This window comes from Seriola aureovittata, chromosome 8, assembly GCF_021018895.1.
Source record: "Seriola aureovittata isolate HTS-2021-v1 ecotype China chromosome 8, ASM2101889v1, whole genome shotgun sequence".
NCBI classification, from domain to species: Eukaryota; Metazoa; Chordata; class Actinopteri; order Carangiformes; family Carangidae; genus Seriola; species Seriola aureovittata.
Window position 1 is genome coordinate 24,236,210 of NC_079371.1, and position 25,214 is coordinate 24,261,423.

Sequence of the window (25,214 nt, forward strand, 5' to 3'; positions counted from 1 at the left end):
GGGGTTGAAAATGACCAATAATAAAACAAAACAAAACAAATGAATTGATATCTGCCAACTCCCAACAAACAGAACAATATGTACACATGTAAGAAAGCCTATTGCAGATGGAGACATTATGGGGATTGTTACACCACTGCTTTGCCATTCAAAGAGAATTTTATATACAATTGAAGTGAGAGAAAAACAATCTAAATATCATCAAATCAATGTTCTACTTGAAAATCTCTTAAAAATGTTTCATCTTTTTTTTTTTTCCTTTCATGACGTATGACGGATGATTGAAGCTAGAAACAACAAATGATTTTTTTGTGTACAAAACAAAAGCTGTATTCTTTCTTTTGAAATATTCACTGGTTACATATTCACAGAACAAAATATTTTGAGGGTGTTGAGAGATTAGTGATCAAAAATGCTGATGACTTTAATATTATACTCTGGCAGGGGAATTGAAAAACTAAAGACTCCGTTTGCACCTGTTATAAATACGTATTTTATTTGAGTCTGGATGTTAACTGGAAACCACGTGAGGATGGGACTTGGCATTTTTACCTGGTATTGAAAAGTGCTCTTATTATTTCTACTCTATATTTGCTTTGGCTGAAATCACTCCCAGATATAGACAGTGATTAATAATTGAATATATGTATGGATACTTAGTAATCATCATAATTCTGTTGCATCATTCACAAGTGTGGCATGGCCTGAATCATTATTGCCTCCATAAAATGTGATACGTCACGACCCAAACGTCACTTTAAATATATTCTGTGGCTCAGAGTCACTGTGAAGTCCATCCTTTTATCATTGATTTTGGATACAGCCATTGAGATTGTCCTTGAATATGAAAATTAGGTAGGTGGAGCTGGCTGAGACACAAGTGACATATTTAAACATGTTGGTCAGATTTTTGTCTGGAAAAAGTGCGGCCATGCTGCACAGATTGCATTCACACCTTGATGACATCTGATCATAATATTGTCCCTGAATCTGGTCGGGTCAATTTCATAACATCAAAATTCCACAGTGTGTTCTGTGTGCATTCATCTGCATCAACATGTTTTTTTTTTTTTTTTATTTATTCATCCAGATACGATTTCCAGATACTGACTGTATGTTAATACCAGCTGTGAATGAGGACCACCTTTTCTTGTCGTTGCCTTTTGTTCTTGGGTGTTGACATAGAAATTCCAATGAGAAGACCTACACAAAGAAAGGAGGTTTCAGAATTATAATAGTCTCAGAACAGTGTCAATTTCATAGAGGATAATAAGAAATCAAGCTAGAAATGGATTAAATGGTTTGGAAAATTGTTATCAGTAATGTAAAGTCTAGACAGTTTGTGGTTGTTTTGTTTATGTTGTTTATATGCAAACGTGTAAGCTGAAAGTGTGAGCGTAAAAGCAATCATGGTTCAATACTGGTTTATTGATCCATGATAGGAATACAGAGAATTACAACACAGTGATCTGACACGACAGAGACATCATGTATTCAAGGAACGCAATTATCTGAATTTAGACATTGAAATGTGAGAAAAAATAAACATGCAGTATTTTTCACCCACAGCAATAAGAGATCATATTGACATAAAGAAAAAAAATGGGAAGAAAACCAAAAATATAAAAAGTATTCTCTTGCCTTTCATTGTTTACTTAAAATGTGGTTTAAGGTGAAAAGCAGCAGAGATTTAATAAGAAAGACACAGAATCAAATCACACACACTGTCACACAACCGCATGAATGACTGCACACACACTCTTCAGACATGTGCATGTACACAGGCACTAATACTTAGGGGTAAGCAGCCACTTTATCGTACTTATTGTACACAGACTCATTCAGGGATATGCATAGATACACACATTTCAAAATGCACACACACACGCACACACACGCACACTTTCGAGGTCCTTGCCAGAGTGTGACTGATTGAATTTCAACCTTCTCCGTGTCTGCAGGCCAAAGGCAGCAGCAACCGCTGAGCAACGCACATTTTTACTGTTCCTGCTGCCTGCATCAGTGTGTATATGTGTGTGTTAGAGAGAGAATATCACCGATACATATATGTGTGTTATTTATTTTTATGCCTGGAGAGGCAATTTTTTTGAATGTACAGGATAATGTCTGATTTATGCAGTTCCTACACTTCAGTTTGGCATTTCACCTGCCCTTGTGTAGCTGTCTCAAAAATACTGTAATGTACTTCTTCTTGAAAGTCTGTCAATCTGAGAAAAGCTCAGAAGCTTTCATTATTCCAAAATAATAATAATAATAATAATAATAATATTAATGAGCCTCTTTCTAAAATATTCCAGATCTTTGTTTCATGTAATTTGTGTAAATATTGAAACAATTTGGTCATTTGTAACGTGCTGCTTTTAAGGTTGTTTTCGATGCATGTAAATGAGGGTTTCAGTTCAAGCACCAAGACTGCCATTATGCGATGATGAGTAATCACGAGTCCCAGGCCACAACATGACAGAAAAGCCTTTAAAGCAGCATTTAATTAATCAGACTCTTAAACTCTTCTCTGACAACTAATCAAATCAAATCAGACAATGAGGGGGTCTCAGCCTGTTAGTGATAGCTGTCGTCGCTTCTTTCTTGTTCTCTCCCACCTCCACTGAGCAAACTAATCAAAAGGAGCTATTTGTAAGTTGTGCTATCGCTACACGGCCAGGAATAGCATTTACAGCTGTTTGCTTTTCAGTCTTGCCAACAGCTTCAGTCATTGTTTTACAGGACAAGAAGTTAAAATACACCTCTGAGCAGCGCTACTTCTTTAGGGCAGACTACAGTGACTTGCTATCGGAAAGTGACAAGCCAGGCAGGCCGATCTGGGGCTAGCCGGTTAGCATTCAGCATTCTAACTTCAGCACAAGAAAAGACATGAGAGAAACAGAAACAAAACAAGAGGGTTGGTTTTCAACACTGGCGACAGCTCTTAACAAATAAATGAATGAAGTTTGATGCTGAACTTGGAACATTTCTTCTTGAATAGTAGGCAAACAGCTGTTAATGCTAACGTTAACGATGTAGCAATAGCAAAACTTAAAAATAGGTCCTTTAAAAAGTGAGGGCAGAACTGGCCCCCCCACACCTTCTAACAGAGGTTCATAGTAGGTAACAGTGTGGCACAAATCAGTTTATTTAGCCATATTTTATCAAATGAACGGCTGTTTGTGATATACACCGTCGGTCCGAGTGGTGAGAGGGATTTTCTCTGGCAGTTGGCATTTCACAGCCTTTTGAGATACTCATCATGACATTGAGTGAGAGCGGTAATTCTTGGCAGTTCATTATTTGATTCTGTTCCCAGTCTGTGTCTCCAGTAAAGATGTCAAGAGTTACTTGTCAGTGGCAGTAAGACATGTTACTCAGGATCAGTATCAGAAACGCCTGTGGTTTAAACACGACTAACACTGTTAGGGCTGAGTAATGCTTAAAAGCACAATACAGTAAAAGGAAATCTTGCTAATCTAGTAACATTAAGGCTAAAAAAAAACTTGACTCAGCTTCTACCATTGTGAGTGATCAGTAATGATACTGCACGCAAAAATACGCATGTGCAGACGTGTGGAAACAAAGCTTGTGCATTAAGAAGCAGGAGTAGCAAGTAAACAAGCAAATTACACTGATATTTCATCTCTGTGCAAAATCTTGCAATAAGTTTGAGAAGTTTCCAATAAAACATATAGAGGGAGAGAGAGCAGTGAGGCAATTGACCAGGAGCAGTTAGAAGTTAGCAGTATAGCTGTGAACATACAGTGCGATGTATTCGCACTTAAGGCTATTTGTTAATAAATAAATGCTCCAACTCCTAAAGTTTCCCGTGTGCTTCCAAACTACAGTCCAGATGATGAGCCAGGAAGTGTTAGAACACTGAGCACTGAGGCAGGTAGATGCAGGATTCTACACTGCCGTGTTTTCGCTATACTGCGCATTTGATAAACTTACTGTCAGTTCAAAGGGATAATCCAATACTTCTTCAACCAGGAAGGAGTGCGGAAAGGTGAAGATGTGCAGACAAAGCGACGAGATGCAGGAGAGAGACTTTCAGCACAGGAAAGACTGGCCCTGAATTTAAGAGAGATTTGCTACTGCTGCTGTCATGTGTAGTACACAGCATCTTTTACAAAGAATCACATTACTAATGCACATAACAATAGTTAAACAGTTACAGTTGGAGGCTAACAGTTGACACACAAATGCACACAAATGCAGCCTCCATGTGTGAGATCTAATTAACTGATTACTAAAAAACCAACTGGCAAACGCGCAAACCAACCCAGAGCTGCTAATTTAATCATCTGCATGATACTGTTAAAGAACAAATTATACAACACTGTGCTCAGTCATGCACGAAGAGAGAAAGAAAAGTATATGTTTGGAGTTCAACTCAGTCTCTAAAGGAGATGAATGCCAACAATTAAGGAAAAGATGTCAGCGCTCGTTCAGCAGCAGCTTGGCAGACTCACTCATGACAAGTGATAATGCATAATTAGGTAAAAAGTAATCGTAATAATAATACATCCCTCAGGTTCAGAAGGGCACTTCAGGAAAAAGGGCACAGGGGCGGCATCCAAAACCACTTCAGTCACAATAATTTGCCCATCCCTGAAACTAATACATTGGTCCATAACCCTTTTTGTGCTTCCTCATTCACAGGCAGATGGGTCATCAGCCTTCTTCACCTCAACTGCATCAGTCAGCCAGAGGCCTGATGGGACAGTAATTCACAAGACAGCCACTGAATGAATGAATACCCCGTCTTCCTCATCATGACCTCTAGCTTGTTTTCAGATTCAATCCATTACAGCTTATGTTTGGTCGCATTTACCAGTCCCCATTCCCGCTGAAAGCAATACTGACCACTTCAGCTGTAGATTGATTTGCAGGACGCTTGGGGGACAGAGAAGACACAAGAAGACTGATGACTCAATCTCCATAATAACCACGGCCCGGTTTAATTTGCTTTCAATTCAATCAGCTCCTTCACTTCTAAGTCAATCGGTTTTCTTCAAAAATTCAAAACACCTTTCTGCTTGAGCAGCTTGTCACATCTGAGCGTATTTAGAGGTAACTGTGAATGAATGCCTTGTCAAACGCAAATGAATTTTGGGGGCAAACCAAATAATTAGAATGAATAGAGTGGACATTTCATTTGACAGAAACCTTGTCAGTCCTGCTTGGTTTTGTTTCGTAGGTCATTCCGGTGAAGCTGATCGGGGTAGAGAGGACCGGTCCATCATCAGCTTCGCCTCCAAACAGCTGATTTGTAGGATGCCTGAGGGACAGAAAAAAGGTCAGTAATTCACCACAGACCATACGCACGGACCTTTTCTTTGTGGTACAGTAAAGGATTTTGTGACTGTAAATGCAGTTAGTGTAGTTTCTCACACGAACCACTTACAATGCTGGCAGAATGGGGAAAAATGTAGAAAACCTACAGATATCCTGAATTGCTGAAAAAGTTTCTGATTGCTGGTTCTCAGAGGCTAAGGTAGATGGTTTTGTTGTGTTTGATAGCTGTGGTGGTTTACAGTTTGCCAGGAAACGTTATTTTGAGGGTCAAAGAACAGAGGAAGGGTTATTGAACAGAACTATACTGAGCCCTCTGAAGTAAGTTTGTAATCTGTGATTTTTATACTCAAACCTGACTTGACAAACGTCACCTCAGAATTAAAAAATTTGATTTGTTTTGACATTTTTGTCAAAAAACTTTATTCACATGACAAGTTATTAACATTTGGTATAGGTTATTGTTTAGTTTAATCAGTTATTGGCCCTTACTCATTCTAACTTGGTTCTATAAGGCTCTTTTGAAATTTGAGATCAACTTTAACTCTACCATGTTCCTCAGAGGTTTGTGTCTGTTTTGCTTGTAATCTGTGTTCTTCAGCCGCCATTAACTAACGAGGAGGATTACAGAGATCTGAGCCACAGCGATATCTCTACTTTGTCCAATGGAGCAGAAAGAAAGGATAAAAAAGACAAATGTATGGAGGAACAGGAGCAAAGAGAAAATGAATGTAAGACAAAAAAAAAGGCATCAATGGAAATTTATAGAATTTTTTTTCCATTGTTTGGAATTGTGTTTTTAATAACACCATACAATCTGCATTGTCAGTTTAAATCTGTATTTGAAAAGTCTTTGACTAAAGGTTTTCTAAATTTAATTTGTGCATTTAAAGCATATTGATGAATTGTCTGTTTCCTAATATCTCGTATTGTAACTTCATTCAGTGATTGATTTTGTGTATGAAAACAAAGTAAGACCAAACCATCTAGTTTTTTCAAGAAAATCCTTCATTTTTGTCCTGTCTCAGCAGATACAATACAGTAGATTTTTTGTTTATAATTCAAAGCAAAAAATACATTTGAAAATCTATTACAGTCATTGCTGGATTTTATTTATTCATTTTGACTGTCCTGCCATTTTTTCGCTAGATGGTTTGTGTTTTTTTTTTTTTTTTCAGCAGCTGTAAGTGACAGTGTCAAGATTCCAATTAGGACACTGGGAAAAAATGGCACAACAGTGACTTGAGCTAAACGTGAATCTCCAAAGGCACCATGTTCACAGCAACAGCGTCAACATGCTAATGTTTGGCAGCTTTGTGTGTTCCCACAGAATGGGGCGATAAATTTCAGAGGCAGTGCAACTACATACAAATTCAAAGATTTGCGTTCATCCAGGTTTTTTTTTTTGCTTTTTCCATCCTCTAGGCACCGTTAGGATTGGTACAATATCTCATGATAATACTTTGAATAACTGTCAATATATTGGTGGACCAACAGCCCAACATTTCCATCCAAACAACCTTTACTTGAGAAATACCCATTTGCAACTCTTCACTAAGCTGTCATGAAATAGCTAAATGTATCAGAACTGTAGTAGACTGGAATAGGTTGTACCAGAAAATGATGTCCAGTCCAAATTTCTCGCATTGGTTGTCCCATCGATCTGCTGCAGTCAAGTCACATGTGTCCTACAACTGCCATCCAATATGCACTAGACTGATCTGTGCATTGCCTGAAGGGCAGAGTGGAGAGCAGATGAAGACAGAGACTAGATAAATTACCCATCTCCATCACAATGACCTGAAGGGTCAAACCACTGACCTCAACACAGAAGAACAGGTACTCCCATTGCTCATTTGGGTGGATTTAGCCAGAATCTATCTTGGCTTTGGGTTTCAAGTCGTAAGACAGAAGCTAAGTGGGGCAGAGCACGCCCTCCGATCACTATCCCAGCCTTCAAACCTCCAAACTATTGATTTGTATGAAGCCTGAGGGACAGAGGAGACAGTAATTGACGACTTGCTGGACAAAGGGCTTATTACCTTCAAGTGAACGTGGTGGGTCAAACCACAGAGCTGCAAGAGACACAGTTGAGCAGCAATTCCCCGTTAAACACTATCTAACTGTATCGTATCCCTAAAAAAAAAACCAGACAGATTCAAGTCTTCTATCTCTGAATTATAATACTGGCTTTGAGCCGATAGAATAGTCAGAAAAGTTTAATACTTGCTATGAACACAAATGCTTTCATAACCTCTGAAGAACCCTCTGACCATGAAAATGTATCTCAGGACTGGGCAGTAGGATAAATCTGTTGACAACAGTCTCCCTGGTGAGACCAGCTATGATCGACAGGAAGTAGAAACAGAAAAGAAAGTTTCATGGCAATAAGAAACTGTTTATTCCTTTCATATTTTATCAACTGTAGCAATACTAAATACATTTTGAATCAGATTCTTAATTAGATTCAGTTTACACTGCACTCTTTTGTGCACACATCTGGAACAGGGTTGTGGTGGAGAGTCAACTGATGCTCATTCAGAGAGAGAATTTGTCCGTAAGCAGCAAAACTTCAGCAGCTCAAGTTGAATTCCCTGTCTTAAAATCTAATTACATGCTAATTCAATTGTTTTTGTATGTTTATCTCATTTTTCACTGTCTCAGTGAATACATGGTACTGTGTCCTCTGATCAGCCTTACTCTGATCACATTCACTGTAATTACATCTCATTTGCACTGTTTATATGAGAGCCAAAAAGAAATGCAGGACATTTTCAGCCTACTTTTGATTTAACTCTTAATTACTTTTTGTATACCTTAAAATGTGATTAAAATGAAGCAAATTTGATCTACTTGAAGAAAAAATGTGCCTCTTGACACAACTAGCACTGTGAAGGTCACATACCACATAAAGAACCTTGTTATTTTTTAAAGTTGGACAGTTATACATTACTTAAGTGTAACTTTCTGGAGTGTGTTCCCAGCCAAGAAATAATACAGTGCATAAACCCAATAAAAAGGCAAACTGTTACGTTTATTTTCTTTCCGTATTTTGTGATCCGAACCAGTTGCCTAGCAACCATCCCAGAGATTCCAGGAAGTTACTGGTTCCAATCAAGAACTAAGCCAGCACATAACCCCCCACAAAATGTTGATTTGTCATGTCTACACTCTATAGATTTAACAGCCAATATGTAATGTGTTGATAATTGTAAGTAAGTGGACAGATTTGGTTTCCTTTGAATATTGCCAGGCTAGCTGTTCCCCATTGCTTCTATTCTTTGTGCTAAGCAAAGCTTTGTATCACTTTTCTCATGTAACTTACCACTAGAAAGTGAATAAGTGTATTTCCCAAGAATGTTAAACTATTGCTTTAAAGGGTTGTTGGGAGTAACCTACTATTGCACATGTGAAAAAAGTTGTGTAAAGCCTCCGCAGCTCCAGAGGGGGTGGCGCAAAGTCTGATAAAATGCCTTCTTGAGGCTAATGGCTCAAGGCTACATTAGCTGGTACTAGAATAACACACTGAAATCTCTTATCGAAAAAATGTCATGTTTTTATGGGTAATTGTTGTTGTGGTTAATGTTGGCAACAGGTTTTGACGAGGAAGAGAAATGCATATCTCTGGTTCAGCTGTAATTTAATCCTTTCTTAAAACCTGTCCATCTTGAGTGCAGCAGTGTTATAGGAATACAATGGCAAATTGGTAAAGTACTCTTTTAACTTGACACATAATAAATTTAACAAACAAGAGAAGTGTTCTGGTGTTCTAATAGAGTGGATTATCACACCTACACCATGGCCACTTACCAAAGGTAAAGCTTTTAAGAATCGTAATTGTTTTCCTAACTTTGCACTCAGTTTATTTCAAAGTGAGGTCTCTTTCAGCAAAGCTACTGAAATACCAACAGCAAGTGAAATTATTCTCCCTATCATTTTAATATATTTTGTCCACTGATTTAGAGCAGTGGTTGACCAGACCCTTGTTTGATTTTAAAACACCTGCAGGCAAGAGATGAGTATTTATGTGGATATGGTAATTACAATCAACTGACTAAGCAGTATAATTTGCATATGACACTAAATGTTACCCCCAATTTCATGTTTTCAGGGTAAGATTTTTTGGAGTAAGGCATTTGTAGCTTTGCGCCATCTTAGACGCACAACAGCAATTAATACTAATGACCCAAAGGTAAATCTGTTACAAATCATATCATCATACAATAATAATTTGATCAAAGTACTTGTTTGCCAAAAAGTCAGGGTATTCCTTTAATCAAGTAGACATTAAGCATTAGGGCTCATATCCAAGGTCTCAAATGGACAGGCATTTGGCACAATTTCAACTATCTGTGACAGCTGAGCTCATTTTTATTCTGGCAGAGGAATACCATGGAAAGGCAGAGAAAGCTTTCAATGTGTAAAGTCTTTGGAATTGTAGAGCTTTAATTTTGTTAAGATAGTATGAGTTGATATTAACTACTGGCATGCATTCAGGAGAGCTGATGATAGGGGTAATCATAGTGTCTTTGGATGACAATAGAATATTCTTAGAAATGAAACGAAGCAGCTGAACATTTTGGTCAGTTTTGGTCATTCAGATCAGAGGCCTGTTTGAAATGATGTTCTTTTCACTTCTTATTAACCCTCTTTGTTAACAATCCAGTTAAAGTGACATCAGGTCAGAGGGCAAATGCTACACTCATCAAACTCACACAAAGTCTTGACCTTGCAGTGTATTTTCTCCGATGAACATCCATAAATTTAGTATATATATCGCTTATGTGATATCGGTATGCTGTTTTGTGTCCATGAAAATGAAAAGAAATACCAACGAACATGTCTACTGACCCTCTCAGCTGTCTTTGTCGGGTATGTGACCCTTGGCTTGCTGGTCAAAGAGATCCCCTTATAGTTTACCAAACTAGTGAAGGGGTAGAAGCATCATGATGTAAATCACTTTTTACATGCCTAGTGTGACTGCTAATAAAAACCAGACAAGCTAAAACACAACAAGCTAAACAAGCTCAATGCTAAACAAGTGTTTGCATTGGTATTTTTAGTCATGCTATTGGTCCACCATTCTGGTCCAGGCTGACTATCTCAAAAACTATTGGATGTACGCCACTAGATTTTGTATTCATGGTCCTCAGAGGATTCACCTTACTGACATTGATACTCATTTAACTTCCTCTTGCGCCACTGACAAATTGACATTTGTGGTTCTGCATGAAATAGCTTGTCAGCAATTACATGGATTTCCATGAAATGTGCTACAGATGTTCATGTTCATGTAAAAATGGATTTCCACATTTTATTAATTGATCCAAAACTATGAATTTTACATACTGACTAATTCACCACACTAAGCACTGCAAGATACAGGCCTTTGGCCATTGGAATAAGTCTTTAACCTCTTCCCCTTTCTCTGGTTTTATGTTCTCAGTCTTTATGAAGAAGACTGTGGCTAAGGTTACAAGCCCTATGATGTCACTATGATTTAACAACTGAAATGTTCCCGTATTAGCATATCATGTGTGTCCTTTCTGTATGCATATGGCCCTACAAGTAGCTCTTCAATGACACCTGATACAGACAGCTCCTCCCTTCCCATGTGCATTTCCATATTTTCTACTTTAACCTCAATCTAACCTGAGCCTGCTAGTGCTCTCTGCATTGAGGAAAAGACAGAGGCCAACCAATAAGCTGGCTGGCTCTGCCTGCATTATAAAAGGACAGAACCCTAGCGCTAATTGGTTTTCATTTTGATCTCAGCAGCCTTTGAATAAGTCTCCCACCCCCCGGGTAATGGAATGGCCCTGACCACTTTAATTACCCGCCACTGTGGAGAGAGAGCACGAGTCAGAGAGAGAGAGAGAGAAAAAGAGAGAGAGAGAGGGTGAGAGATGGAATAAAAGAAAAGATGATGGGATGATGGGAGAAAAATACACTAGCTGGAGGCTGAGTGAGAAACAGAAAGAAAGAGAGAAGATAGACAGGGATTTATACTGTAGGTGTAGGAATTTGACCAGTGTGCGTGACCATGGCCATAACCTTGTTTTCAGCATGTGACATGTCCCATACACTGATGATAAGTTCACTGTGCTTAAAGGTTTCAAGGACTGGCAGGAAAACAGACTAAAGAAAAGAGTGGTTAAATGCTGGAGATGCATGTTCTTATATACCAGTAGGGTTGGGTTCTTTACGCTATGAAGCAAAATTAATGACTCTATTCAAATTTGTACTGAAAGGTTTGCTGACCTTTGGCAACTGGTTGCGTAACAAAATAATCTAAGTTTAAAAGGGCTATTTGTAAGTTTTCTCTGCTGCAAAATGTGGTTTCCTGCCCGGAGCAGGTGGTGGTGATTGACGCTTGACTAGAGCTTCAGCCATTGTTGTCTTTATAACACAAGAGGTTATAATACATCCTCTGAATAGCACTACTTATTCATGGCAGACTGGAGGCTACAGTGGGTTGCTATCAGAAAGTGAGGAGACTTGTTAGAACGGGCCAGGGCTACCTGGTTAGCTAACTTCAGAAGAAAAAGATAATTGATACGAACAAGAGTTTACACTCCCGCTACTTTTCACCTCTGGAGACAGTTCTTGGCGACTAAAGAAATTAAGTTTGATGCTCAACTCGCAGCGCTTCTTCTAGGCTGGTAAGTAAACAGCTGTCAGTGATATTGCTGGCTGTGCATCAATGGCAAAAAGGTAAAGAAAATAGCTCCTTTAAGGATCTACATAGATAACAATTAGTTGTCATATAGTTGTCTCATAAGATTAGCTGATGTTTAGCAAGTATTGTGTGTATCATCACTTTACTTTAGGTAGCATGGGGACATTTTCTGGACCTAATTTTGCACCAATCCATTGATTGTTGAGATTTCCCTTTCAATATGTGAATATGATTACAGAAAAAGGGGATCAGGGGATTACCAAATCCTTATAAATCGATGTCTAGACAATGAACGACTAAATTTCATAGCAATTGTTGTCTGGCTGTCTTGACTGTCTAAAACTTCATGGCAATAAGACTACATCCAATAGTTGTTGAGAAGAGATTTCAATCTGGACCATATTGGACCAACCAACCTTTAGACTGACAGACTTTTTTCAAAGCAGAAATTTTGGCATCAGCATAAATTCAGTAAGTAACAAAAAGGTACAAAAAAGGACAAAAAGTAACTTGGCTAATGTCCAAGTGTCCAATCAGCACGTTTTGTGCAAGGCAGCAACAGAGTGGTGAGTCTTCTCTGGTTAAATGGAGCATGATGTTAGTTTAGGCAGAGTGCTGAAGTCAGACTTGCATTAGTTGGTATCAGCTGCTTCATTCATGCTTGACTCTCACTGGCTCAACAGAACTGTGCGGCAATCAGCCGACTTGTAACATCCAATCATAATCATTGTGTCTATTACTCCCATTTCTCAGCAGAATTTTTTGTTGCAGCTTGGATTAATTGAGAGCCCCCTCACAGCGCAGAGACCCTTCACACCAAAATTTTGTTTTTATTCAATGCATTTTTATGTATTTATTTAACATGTGTTTGTATGTCACGCTGCTTTTCTCATTTTCAGATGAGCTGTCAACATTAATTAGACTACCACTCAAAAATGTTGTTTTCTTCAGCTATCATAAGCTGATTACAGATTTTTATTAAATATTTGGGTGTGAGCCATTTATGAAGGATCTTAAGCCTACATGTTGGGGTATACGCCTGTGGATATGTGTAATGGTTGTGTGTGTGTGTGTGTGTGTGTGTGTGTGTGTATTTTCTTTTCATCACCAGCATGTGTGTATATTAGCCTTGGATGCTGATATTGGTGGCTTCGAGGCAAGGTCAATGGGCCATAGCGACTGCCTGAACGTCTACTATCTTAGCCTGGGTGTAATAGATCATTTCGGGGAAAGAGAGAGCACGAGTGAGTGAGCAGAAAGAGAATATTACATTTTGATCTTAAGGTCAATAGGTCACTCCTCTAAGGTATTTTCTTATCCCTGGACCTACAGCAACATTTGTTGTCATGTGAGGACCCATCAGTTACGCTCTAGCCTGTGACTGACTCATTCAGATCCCAAGCCACGCGTAGGATTTTTACCAGCTGTATCCATGTCAAATAAAATGCTAAAATGATGCTTGATGCTACATGATGTGGATCCCTGTGAGCCACATTTCAGCAGCACATTTCATTTGTTCTATTCTTTTGGCTTTTGAAGTGTCATTCACCAGTTGAACGGCCACTGAGATTATGTTTGTAAATGCCACTTCAAAGATGGACTAACCCCAGACTGCTTCACTGACTGTACCAAATCAAAGAACACTGGTTGTAGCACAATGCAGTACAATAAAAACCTTCAAAAAAAAAGTCAACTTTTCTGAGTTACTTAATTCAGATTGCTTATAAATGCTTATCAAGAGTTTTGAAAAGGTTTTCTTGTGCCTGGGGCACCACAAGTGTGCTCCACCTTTTACTTCAAGTACAAACAAATCACCAGATTTGAGAGGACTCATTTGCATTTCTGCAGCATCATGTGTCAATCAGTCTCGAGAAAGCACAGAGAAGTCGGTCTAATCAGTTCTGCAACACGCTGCTGTCAACTCCAATCTACCCCATGGTGATGTAAAGAAGAAAATAAACCCAAATTTTGTTTGCTAATCTACTGAGACTGCAGTGCTACCAAAACCTTCAAGTTGCTCTAATCTTTCACAGTCCCACCCACTCATCACATAATAAACACTGAGTAAACGCCAGTCTCCTTTATTTAATTCCTCTTTAGTCATTGCGGGAAGTTGTAGACGCAGAGTAGGAGAAAGGTCTTCGGAAACTGGCTTGTATCCCAGCAGGACAGCTAAATAAAGTGTTGTCACTACTGTGTTTGTTCCTTCCACAACACACGTTTTTTTCCCTTTACTACCTATGTAAACGCTTTGGAAGCTTCTATCACATATTTATGCATTTACATTGACATATATCTTCAAAGTTACTTATTTATAATTCATTTTTGGTGCTGTTTTCTCTTATTTTCAGTCTTTGGTCATTTTTTCTATCCATTTTGAACAAATGTGGATTACTTTTGGTTTTTCACTGACAAAAATATTGATCAAAGAAAATAAACCCTCTTGCCTTGGTGGAATAACAACTTTTTTGGTCCAGGCAGCTTTTACAAATCTTTTTTGTACCTGCCATTTCAGGAATGCATCTACTTAACTGCAACGAGAAGGATCTGCTGCTGTGTGTTTACTGACGAGAGGTCACTGCGCCTCCAACATATTCAGCCTCTCTGCAGGTAGATCTGATATTAGTTCATTTTGAAATAGTACCTTTTGCTGCTTCAGCAGGTTTATTCGTGCACCTGATGATAAAGATTCTCTCACTGCAACTTCTCACTTAATTTACCAATCTTGGTAGGCCTCTTGTCTAGGTGTTTCTCCATTGCCTGTTTCATTCTCAAAGTTTCTTGTAATCATTCCAAACAGCAAATTCAATACACGACGTCAAAGATCAGAACATACTTTAAAGTCCAAATTTATATTCAGTACTGACATAGATACGTTTTCAGAGAAGGATATTTTGGGATCCCATTACTACTCAATCAGAACTCCTCCATTTTTAAAAAATCATAAACATAATGCAGTGACAAGAACAAAAAGGGAGAAGGTGGCTGCTGCTCTTGTCAATGTGATCAACTCTTTGTTGATGGTGGTTCCACTGTGTGACCATAGCAACCACTGAAACCACACAGAGGGAAATGATACAGGAGCTGATTTCATTAGCTTTGGATTTGAAGAAACAGATCAACATAGAAAAGTTTGATTGGCTGGTCTCGGACCGTAAACAATATTTATGGTATTAGTTAGCAAAACGTTATACACTAACTTCTCTGGATTACTAATCTTATCTTTCAGTTTAAGCTACACCTGTTGTATTTGACTACGCATGTGATCAGTAGGTGGATAGCTGCAGCCTGTAGCGTACGGAACAGGTCATTAATGGGATCAGAGGTAGCCATGGCTGCAAATGTGTGTCCTGCTGGCAACCATTCAACATTACAAAACACTGACGCCGCTGGACAGCAGACACAGAGGTATCCACTTACTGCCTGAAAGCCCTTCTAGGCTCCTACTTCTCTGTGCTGCTTGCCCCTGCCCTGATCTCCACATCAGCCTTCATGGCTGGTGTAGCGAAAACTGTAACCACTAAAGTGTCTTGCCTGTTGGCACCTGGATTCGTCTCACCAAACAAACCAGGGTTTCCCCTCAAAATAAGCAACCTACAGCAGAGATCCACTGTTTGAGTGCAGCCTGAAGCCTTCTCCTCATCCCTCCATGTGCTGAAGTTGCCTGGGCAACTTAACTTCGTGTTTTGTTCATTATATCCCCTCACTAAATGCAGCGTCCAGTTGCTCCATCGAGTCAAAGGCTTCCCCTGCCTGAACACTGGACATCCGCTGTTCGCGTCCCGCTGCGAGCTCTGATGGACCGCTGAGCTTCTTGCCTTCAGCTGACCTGCATGATGGACCCCTGCCTGAGTTGTGGAAGACAGCCCACAGACTGCACAGTCGTCCTGCCGTCACCCCTCACCGCATGCAACCATAGATACGGTCCATTTATCATGATTTGTTTATGCGGCGTTTGAGAGTCTTCTCGCTAGAACTAATGTAATGTCCACCCTGATTTATCATGTATTTGGCTAACCTGAATCTACACTACAGTCGTGGAAGCTTGGAAAGGTTTGTCTGTGAAAACAACCCCTGAGAGGCATGTGAAAAAAACATTTGGTGGGGTCATCTTTCTAATTTTTCCTCTTTTTTTTCTTCCCTAAAAGTCACTCATCTCTCACTGGTTGGGCAGGCAACAACAACAACAACAAAATAAATCACTTGCCTATCACGGCTTATGTACATCACTCCTAATTTACTGAGAGTTTTTTTCCTTTAAGGATCGTGATATCTTGTTCATTGTATGGATGTTGGGGCGGCATGGCGTAACAGCGGTCAGCACTGTCGTCTCACAGCTTCTGGGTTCGAACCCTGGGTCTGGCGCCATTCTGTGTGGAGTTAGCATGTTCTCCCTGTGCCTGCGTGGGTTCTCCCCGGGCCAAAGACATGCAGGTTAGGTTAACTGGCGACTCTGAAGGGGCCCATAGGTGGTGAATGTGAGCTCGTATGGTCGTTTGTTTCTGTATGTCAGCACTGTGACAGACTGGTGACCTGCCCAGGGTGTACCTCGCCCTCGCCCAATGTCAGCTGTCAGTAGATTAAACTTTCGTTCATGGAGTCACTGCTGTTTTCTCTTCGTCGTCCTCTTCTCTCCTCTTTTTCAAGTGTCTCACTTCTCCACATTTCTTTTCTTCTCCACTCTGCTTTTCTGCTCCTTTGCAAACATTTCCTCTCAATTCATCTTCCTCTCCTCCTCTCTTCTGTCGTATTGGTGGAGGTCTGTCGGCTTAAACTATTTCGGAGGCGTCTACATTTGTGTGTGTGTGTGTGTGTGTGTGTGTGTGTTTGTTCTCAGAGGGGTGTCTTTAGTTTGAAGTGAAATATTTCTACAAGGCTTGTGACATTAGAGTCTCAATCGCACTCACTGGAAGTTCACATGCTTGCGCAAACACACAAACACACATACACACACACACACAAACACACTCTCTGTTGTGTCAAACATAGTCTGTCCCGTTTTCATGCCTGTGCATTACTCCTCCCTGTACTTTGTGGTGCTGGTTTTGTTTATGCCAGCAGCGCTTCTCACTGAACAGTGTGTGTGTGTGTGTGTGTGTGTGTGTGTGTGTGTGTGTGGGCGCGTGTGTTTTATTGTTTTTTATGTGTGCCTCTGTGTGTTTGCATGTGTCACTGTATCTGTATCCGTTGCTTTGTGTGTGTCTGTTTTTGTGTTGCCTTTGCGTTTCTGTGTAGAGTACTTGCCTGTGTCATTGTGTTAAGATTCACAAACATTTTGCTTATGCCAATTGATAAAAAAGAACAAAAAAAAACTATTAGAATTAAAATCATCACCCAAAACATAACCTCACATGAGACAAAAGACACTGCTGGATCCTCCTTTAGAATTTCTGAAATGCACTTAAAGAACCATCTTAATTTGAGGAATCAAGACAATGTATAAATATTTCTTTTGACCTCATAAAGAACCGATGAGTAACAGTGTTTCAGTTTTTTGACATTATTCAGTTTTTTTGACAGTAAGGTAAAAAATACTGCATGACTGGGATGACCCATGTGATTGCCATTCTCACCAGTGAACTACCAACTGGACAGTGTCCAACTGCAACAGAGCCTCGTAACTCAATTGGTTTGTGGTCATTTGATAAATTGTAGATTTGTTTGGGAATATGTTATGTTTACCTGACTGATTGAATAGTCAGTGTTCAGAAGGCCAGACTAAACAGACAGTGTTTAAATGAATAAAGTCAATCAATAATCATCATTCCATGATCTGATGTTGGACAAATGGTTGTAGGACTAGCGTCAGTTAACGCTCAGGGCTTACTCAAATTCTGAACCAGCAATAATGTTTTAGGACATTTCACATGTCATTGTTGCACAGGAAAATTAGAAAATTGCAAGCAATTTGGTGACTGATGAGTACAAGGTTTGTGTATCACTGGGAAATCATTTCCATGTTGAAACTAGAATTACCGCCTTATGGAGGTTTGCCTCCGTCAACCAGTCCAGTTGCAGTTCAGATGCATGTTTACACGGCATGGGACAGATGTATAACCTGAAAACATAATGCCTCTAGCCACAGCTGTCGCTGGTGTGGAGACATAAAAAAAAACCTTTAAGACTACAAAGCAAGTGAAGAATCCTCTCCAGGATGGACGTGTACGTGTTTCCTTGCCTACAGTCACTTCATGAGGATTCACCACAAGATCACAACCCCTGGTAAGACACAAAAATAGAAAGGCCAGACTGCCGTTTGCAAAAACATTGTTCTGGAACAAAGTTCTATTGACTGAGTGTGGATATAAACAGTTACTGACCCAAAGCCACCACCTTGTCTGTCAAACATGGTGGTGGTTCTGTTATGGCTTGGGCATGTATGGCTGCCAATGGAACTGGAACACTGGCATTAATTGCTGACATAAGCAACAGGATGAACTCATAAGTATACAGGAGCGGTTTCATCAGCTCAGTAAAAACCAAATGCATCAAAAAAGAAGAAACGAACACATAAATGTGAAACTGTTCTAATACTTACAGTCTGGACTGTAATGCAAAAAACAGTGGGTGAAACTTGGGGGGTCAGTAGGGGTCCTACCAAAGGGACTGAAAGCTGGTGAATCCTGATCTGTTCCCAGTGTGGGATTGAAGGGGGCAGCTGTTCAACCATAACACTTTTCCTCTCAGTACAAAAAGAACCATGTTCTTGTCTCTCACAATTAGAATATTTAACTTCTTGATCTGGATAGATTAACAAGTGCTTCTATCAGCTCTGCACTAATGTTGAACCAAAGAACAACTTTAAAGCCAAATACAGCTCAACATATACCAGCAAAAGACTACTTCCTTTTGATTCAACCAACAGCCTGAATAACAACATCGCCCTGCACAGCAGTGAGCGATATCTTAATTTCCACACTAGTGTTGATGCCAGAATACTCCTCAACATGGTGCTCCACAAAGATTTTCAGGCACTGCGAAACAGCCTGGAATTCTGCCAGGAGTACATAGCATCACTAACAAGGCAAAACAATGTCACTTCTCTTTGCAGCCTGTCACGATTGACAACTGTGAAAGAAAACAGAGATATGAAAGAGACTAAATTAGACCTACACGTGTGTAGCATGAGAGACAGACTGTCATTGATCCTTATAAAAGACCTAATCATTAAACAAGAACACATACACAGTATATACTATATCTTTACACAATTGATATTAACATTAATATCTTAATCAGTAATTCACCTGTCCCACCTTCTGCTGATGGTACTCAACTCTCCAAATGTACCATCTCTTTATTGGTTGCAAAAGCACCAGAACAAAGTGCAGACAGGTCAAAGATGGATATTTTGATATTGATAATATTTTGTCTTGGTTATGTCTATTGGTCTGAATCAAAATATTGACATTAGTAAGGACTTAAATGCCCCAATTGCATAATTTTTATTCAGTTTTCTCCAGTAACTGTCGAAAAGCAAGTGATTGACAAGCAAGACTGACAAGAATCCTGATAGGGTAGGTTGGACATTTGTTGAAATAGAGGCTTTTTGTTTGTTTGTTTGTTTCTTAGTCTGTCAATCTGTCTATCTGTCTGTCTGTCTGTCGATGATGATGATGTCCAAGTGTTGCAAATAAGTATGCACATATTTCCATCACAGTTTTTACACATAGTTGTAGTAAAAAGGCCAAAGAGACATCCAAGCCTTAATTCTGAGTAGAGGGAGCGAGTTTTAATTTCATAAGAACCTCTCTTATTAGTAGGCCTCTTCCTAACAAGGAACCTGCAGGCTTAATGATTTAGTGTTGTTTCCTTAATCTTTATGTCACATTAAAGTAATTGTAATGTTTTTTTCACAGAATTCAGCTTGTTTTGGATATTATTTCTGGTTGGCATTTTTTTTCAGCAGTTGAGGTTCAGAGTATATTTAATCTGTAATTACCTTTGAGTATAGCAATTTTTATTATGTCCATTGTGGTGAGGTCTGCCAGTTCCATGCTGAATGCAAATTACCTCCACGCACACAAGGGATTCACAACAACTGATGCAGCATATAATGCAGTGTTACTGCTTGTAATTATATCTATTCATATCAGTCTTACTGTTTATTATTCACTCTCCTACAGCTGTATCCGAGCTGTATTAAGTTACATCTAATGCTAACGCAAAATTTCCCTCTGCTGCTGCTTCGTATTAAAAGCATCCAACTGGCGAAACATAGGGGAACCTTTTTTTTTGTGAAGCAGTCAAACCAAAAGCAATGTATTTGTCAAAAAGCTAGTGCTGAAAATGATTGTTGATCAAAAACACATAACTTCTAACATTATTCCTGTTACTGTGTCCTGGTGTTGTAAGGAAACAGCAGGACACGAAAACTAACGCTGGGAAATGGCCAATAAAAAACGAGTTTGTTTGGCTGCACAGATAGACCGGCTGCTCTTCTGTTGTATTCCTGACAAAGTAGCAGCTCAAGGAGTGTTTGCAGTAGTATTATACTTCCATCACCAGTAACCACGGCTGTTGCCAAATCCACCAGTACTGAATAAAGCCACATTTCCACCACAGGAACTTTCCCCAGGAATGAGAAACCTTTTGAGGAACTATGCGTGTTTCCTACGCAGGAACCAGCATCTAAATTTAGTTCTAGGGGAATTGATCGACCCCCCAAAAAGGTACCTGGTCGGGGTGTAGTACTTTCCAAAGGTTCAGGAACTTTGGGGGATGTGGTCTGCAGTGCTGAACATTTCTGACTGGTTGAGTACTTGCTGAGTTTTATTTCACCCGCGATGTTTAAAAGTGTGCAGCAAGCAAAAATTTTCCACACAGTGAAACAGGTCCTAGGGAAAATAAAAGAACTGAAACAGGACTTCAAAAAAAATAAAGGACCACAACAACCGGAGTGGCTTGGGTTGCTACCCATCCCGTATGATAAGGGAATGTAATTTTAGTAATAGTTTTGCATAATCTTCCCGGGACTTTAGGCCACGGTGGAAACGCAGAGACAATGGGCCACAGGACCCTTTTAGTTCCTGAAGAAGAGTACCTGGAGCTTTAAGTCCTTTCCGGTCAAAAAGCGGTTTAAAACTGTATAACTTTAAACTGGGTTTCTGGCCGGGAGCAGGTGGTGGTGCTTGACATGAGCTTCGGCCAACATTGGGTTTACAAGACAATTGGTTATAATACATCTTCTGAGCCGCACCCTGTATTCAGAGCTGGTTGGAGGCTACAGTGAGTCGCTATCGGAAAGTGACGAGACAGACCGGGGGCTAGCTGGTTAGCATGCTAACTTCAGTAGGAGAAAAGAAGTGAGACAAGAGTAAACGGGAATGAAGTTTGATGTTGAACTCGCAACGATTCTTCTAGACTGGTAAGTAAATGCTTCAATGAGGCCTGGGTGTTGGTGAGAGTCACTTAGAAAGCAAACTCAATCAAGTTTACACCCCTACTCTAGGGTTTTGTTTATAACCACTGAGAGCAGAAGGTGACATGACAGGTTGAGAGGAAAGTGTACATAGAAAAAAAAACTAGAATCTATTTAACGGTACAGGTGGATGATATCTACGTCAAAGAAAATGCGATCACAATGACCAAAAGACCTCATTTCACAGGTGTCATTCATTCACAGCTTTTGGGAATCAATGTAATGATTCCACTACATTTTACATTTACCCTTGTGGGGAGGAAAAAAAAAAGCTCCCACATACACATTCCTGCCCTTTTATTCAAAAAACTGTGATAGACATTGGCTTTATTCAGACAGCAGTATTCAGTCACTGTGAATGGCAGGTAAATAGACATTGATTGCCGATAATTGTCACAGCACTCTATGGATTTGTGCGGGCCTTTAGAAAGGGCAGATGCTATCTTGGTCTCGACCATGGCTGGAGTTAAATGGAGAGAAGCCGATATCTCACTCAGCTACATTCAGAACGGGACAGGTAGATGAATGCCTCGTCTCGGGCACTTTGTGTGTGTTTGTGTCCGCATTTCACTCACGCACACGCATGAGCTAGACAAATGTGTTGCATTGGCCTCTGTGTTTTTTGTCTCTCTTTTTTTTTTTTCTTTTTGCCCTCCTGATATCCATTTCTCTGTTACTCACATCTTCAGTCAGGCTGTCTTTTTCCCTCTCAGTGTTTATAATTTCTTTCCTCCCTTGTCCTCTTTTCCTTTTTTCTTCTCTTATTAATATATCAAACAACAGATCCACAGCTTACCATCGCCATTGTTGGTGCTATACGCAAAAACAAGCAGAGATAGGAGTAAGTGGGGAAACCATGCCTGCGGGGTACAACTCATCCCTGCCTCACAGATGCTTATCTACATCTTATATTTTTAGGTCAGTAATGAGCCACATCTAAACAATGTTTTTGTGTATTTTTCTCAGCCTCAGAATTATGCAATATCAACTATCACACGCTGTATGCATGGTATAAAACTCAGACTGTACAGAGAGAAAGAAAAAAAACCTTGGAAGAGACCTCTGTTAATATCAGAGGTATATTCAGAGGTTCAAGACATATTTCAATACAAAGTACATTTTAGTACAAAGTACAATAAAAATAAAGTATCCTATATATAAGTCCTGCTACTTGCCCCTACAAGCTTTACATTTTATTACACACAACGCAAAACAGTTTTGGACCGAATGAAGTGAAAAAACTGATCATTTTCTTAGAACAATTTTTATCTCTAGGTTTATCTCATCAACAGGATGGTTTTCGTTACAAAAGCTTATGGTTGGATTTTGATATTTCTTGTGCTGTATAAAGGTGGAACTTTGGCCTGATAGCGGCGTTAAGCTGATCAATTGACAGTGGCTCCCAACCGTTTTCCAGCTCATGGGCCATTTGAAAACTTCAAAAATGTTGGCTGCCCACATCCAACCTCCAATACAGAGGCCAAATAACTCCTTCTCAGATCACTTTTTATTTTAGTGATAATGATCAAGCATTCAGGACTGAACTGAAAGCAGGGGAAAATCTTTTTTTTTTTTTTTTTGTTTGTTTGTTTGGCTTGTTGATTCACCATCTGTATCTTGACTCTCTTTCCTTTTAATTCTTCCTGTTGTTAACCAGATATCAATATACCAGTTTTTTGCCATGCATGTACTTTATTAGTGCACGATCAGACTGAGATAGAAAACGAGTATATGATGTGGTCCAGCGGCAACAATAATAAAAGTTTCTTTCATTAGCTTATCACATTGATAGGCCTTAATACAAGAAAAAAAAACCCAATCATTTTACTTTAAAACATGTAAAAACATTATTTATAGTTTTTTCAATTATTTTTTTATGCATATGTAGCACTCCCCTCAATAGACCTTTTACTAAGGGCAGGCTTCTGGGTTCATTTATTGTATTTTAACCCTAATTTTTAAAGTAATTTCTCTGAAGTAATTTGGATTTCGTTTTTTAATACACAATCAACTGATACACCTAGATGAATTCACCCTTTTAATCTTAGAACTCTGAATAAAGTGTTTTTTACCTGGCTGTCTGTCTCTTAAAACATGAAATATAATAACTTTGAATTATTTTGTGTTGCTTCACACTCTCCAAATAACAATAGTTAAATGATAACTCACCATAAGCAGTCACTATGCTCCATTTTAACTCTAGCAAAGGAAATATCACGAGTCTCTTTTAGAAAAATAAACAAATCAATGATTTACTTCAATTTTTAAATGCAATAAAAAAAAACACCAATAGATTTTAACTGAGAATATGGTTAGAGTAACTTCTTTGTTGTCTTCTTATTTTAATCACAACACCTAGGCTAGATCATGAAATGAAAAAATACCTTCTCAGTGAAATAGAACACTTTTAAGTTCCCCAAAATGTATAACCTACTCCTTTAAGTTTCAACAACACTACTCTTTAAGTTTCAAAAGACCTTTTAAGATGCAAAGTTACTTTCACGTTACTCAAATTACATTCAAATCCCAAATATTTCGATTTTAGTGACTTTCAGTAGTAAACTCAAACACAACTCAGTGGGCCCACACTCACACACACATATACACACAGCCGGCAAAACAAAATAACCCCGTTGCAGGCCTGATATGGTGACTTTTGAGTGCGAGGAAATCCAACTTTGTTCCCAACGATCCAGGAACAGTAAAGGAAAAGTGTTACCTCCAATCCAAAGAACAGCAGTTTACCCGGTCCGAGTCCTGAAGACGACACTGCAGGTGGATTGAAGACAGGCCGGTGTGCAGGTGATGGAGCGTCCCTGGCAGTCCGGGTCCGACGACGAGTCACACACACTGGCAGCCTCCAACGATGACAAGTCACACACACTGGCAGCGGCCGATCCGAATCCTCGTGCTCCCGTGCTGAGACCACAGGCACAGCCGATAGCAGAAGCTGGTTTAGCTCCTCACGGCTAAGTCCGTTCGCTTTGATAGCGAATGCTAACAACACACTACGAGTTAGCTCAGTAGCTGGGCTAAGCTAATAACAGTGCAGCTTCGACAGGAGTTCCGAGCTGAAACTTCTCAAGCTGTACACTAAATAGCAGTAGCTTCTATGTCCGGGTTCCGAGTGTCGAGCAGACAGTCTCTTGGACACTGAAAACTACACTTAACTGTTATCGCTGTAGACTTTCACACTCGCAGCCATGCGTGTCCGCTGTGCTTTTTCTTGTCGTAGTCCCGCTTTTTTTCTCTGTCAAGTTTTCCCCCACAACACATGCACACACTTCCGGTCTCAACCTGTCAATCACACCTTAACCAAACAAATGACCTAGATCACAGTTCTTCTCAATCTGTACTTCCTATCTCCCCATGAATTACTTCAAAATAAAATGAAATATTTAACAAAGTACATTTGTATCATTTTAATCTTATTTATTACACCTTACTCTTCTATCAAACTATTATAAACTTTATGAATTATTCATTTCACATTTTTAATACACTTTTAATAATAGTTTTAACCAAATATGAACCTTTTTAACCCATAAATTATTCATTATTTATTTTATGAGTAAGGATTCTTAACAGGGTTACACATATAGTTACATGTTTTCACCAAAATTGTACTGTTTTGCGGCCAACAAATTTTCCCCCACCCCAAAGGTTGGGAACCACTGGACTATAAATTAAATTTTCAGCAGGCAGACGTGCATGAGCTATCATAGTAGCCGTACAGGTAGCTGCAGCTAGCGTGACCCTGTGTATTTATTTAAAGCTTGGGTCTCACAGCCGTCAATGAAATCCAGTTCT

At 39.4% G+C, this 25,214-nt stretch overlaps 1 long non-coding RNA gene across 1 annotated transcript; it reads right to left on the reverse strand.

Annotated features, from left to right (window-relative positions):
- Window positions 1–392: 392 nt before the first annotated feature.
- On the reverse strand, window positions 393–24,763 carry LOC130173180 (uncharacterized). Its single transcript, XR_008828376.1, has 3 exons — window positions 24,150–24,763; window positions 5,179–5,290; window positions 393–1,203 (listed from the first exon to the last, which is right to left on the reverse strand). It is a non-coding gene; the product is annotated as an uncharacterized LOC130173180 (long non-coding RNA).
- Between the last annotated feature and the right edge of the window lie 451 nt (window positions 24,764–25,214).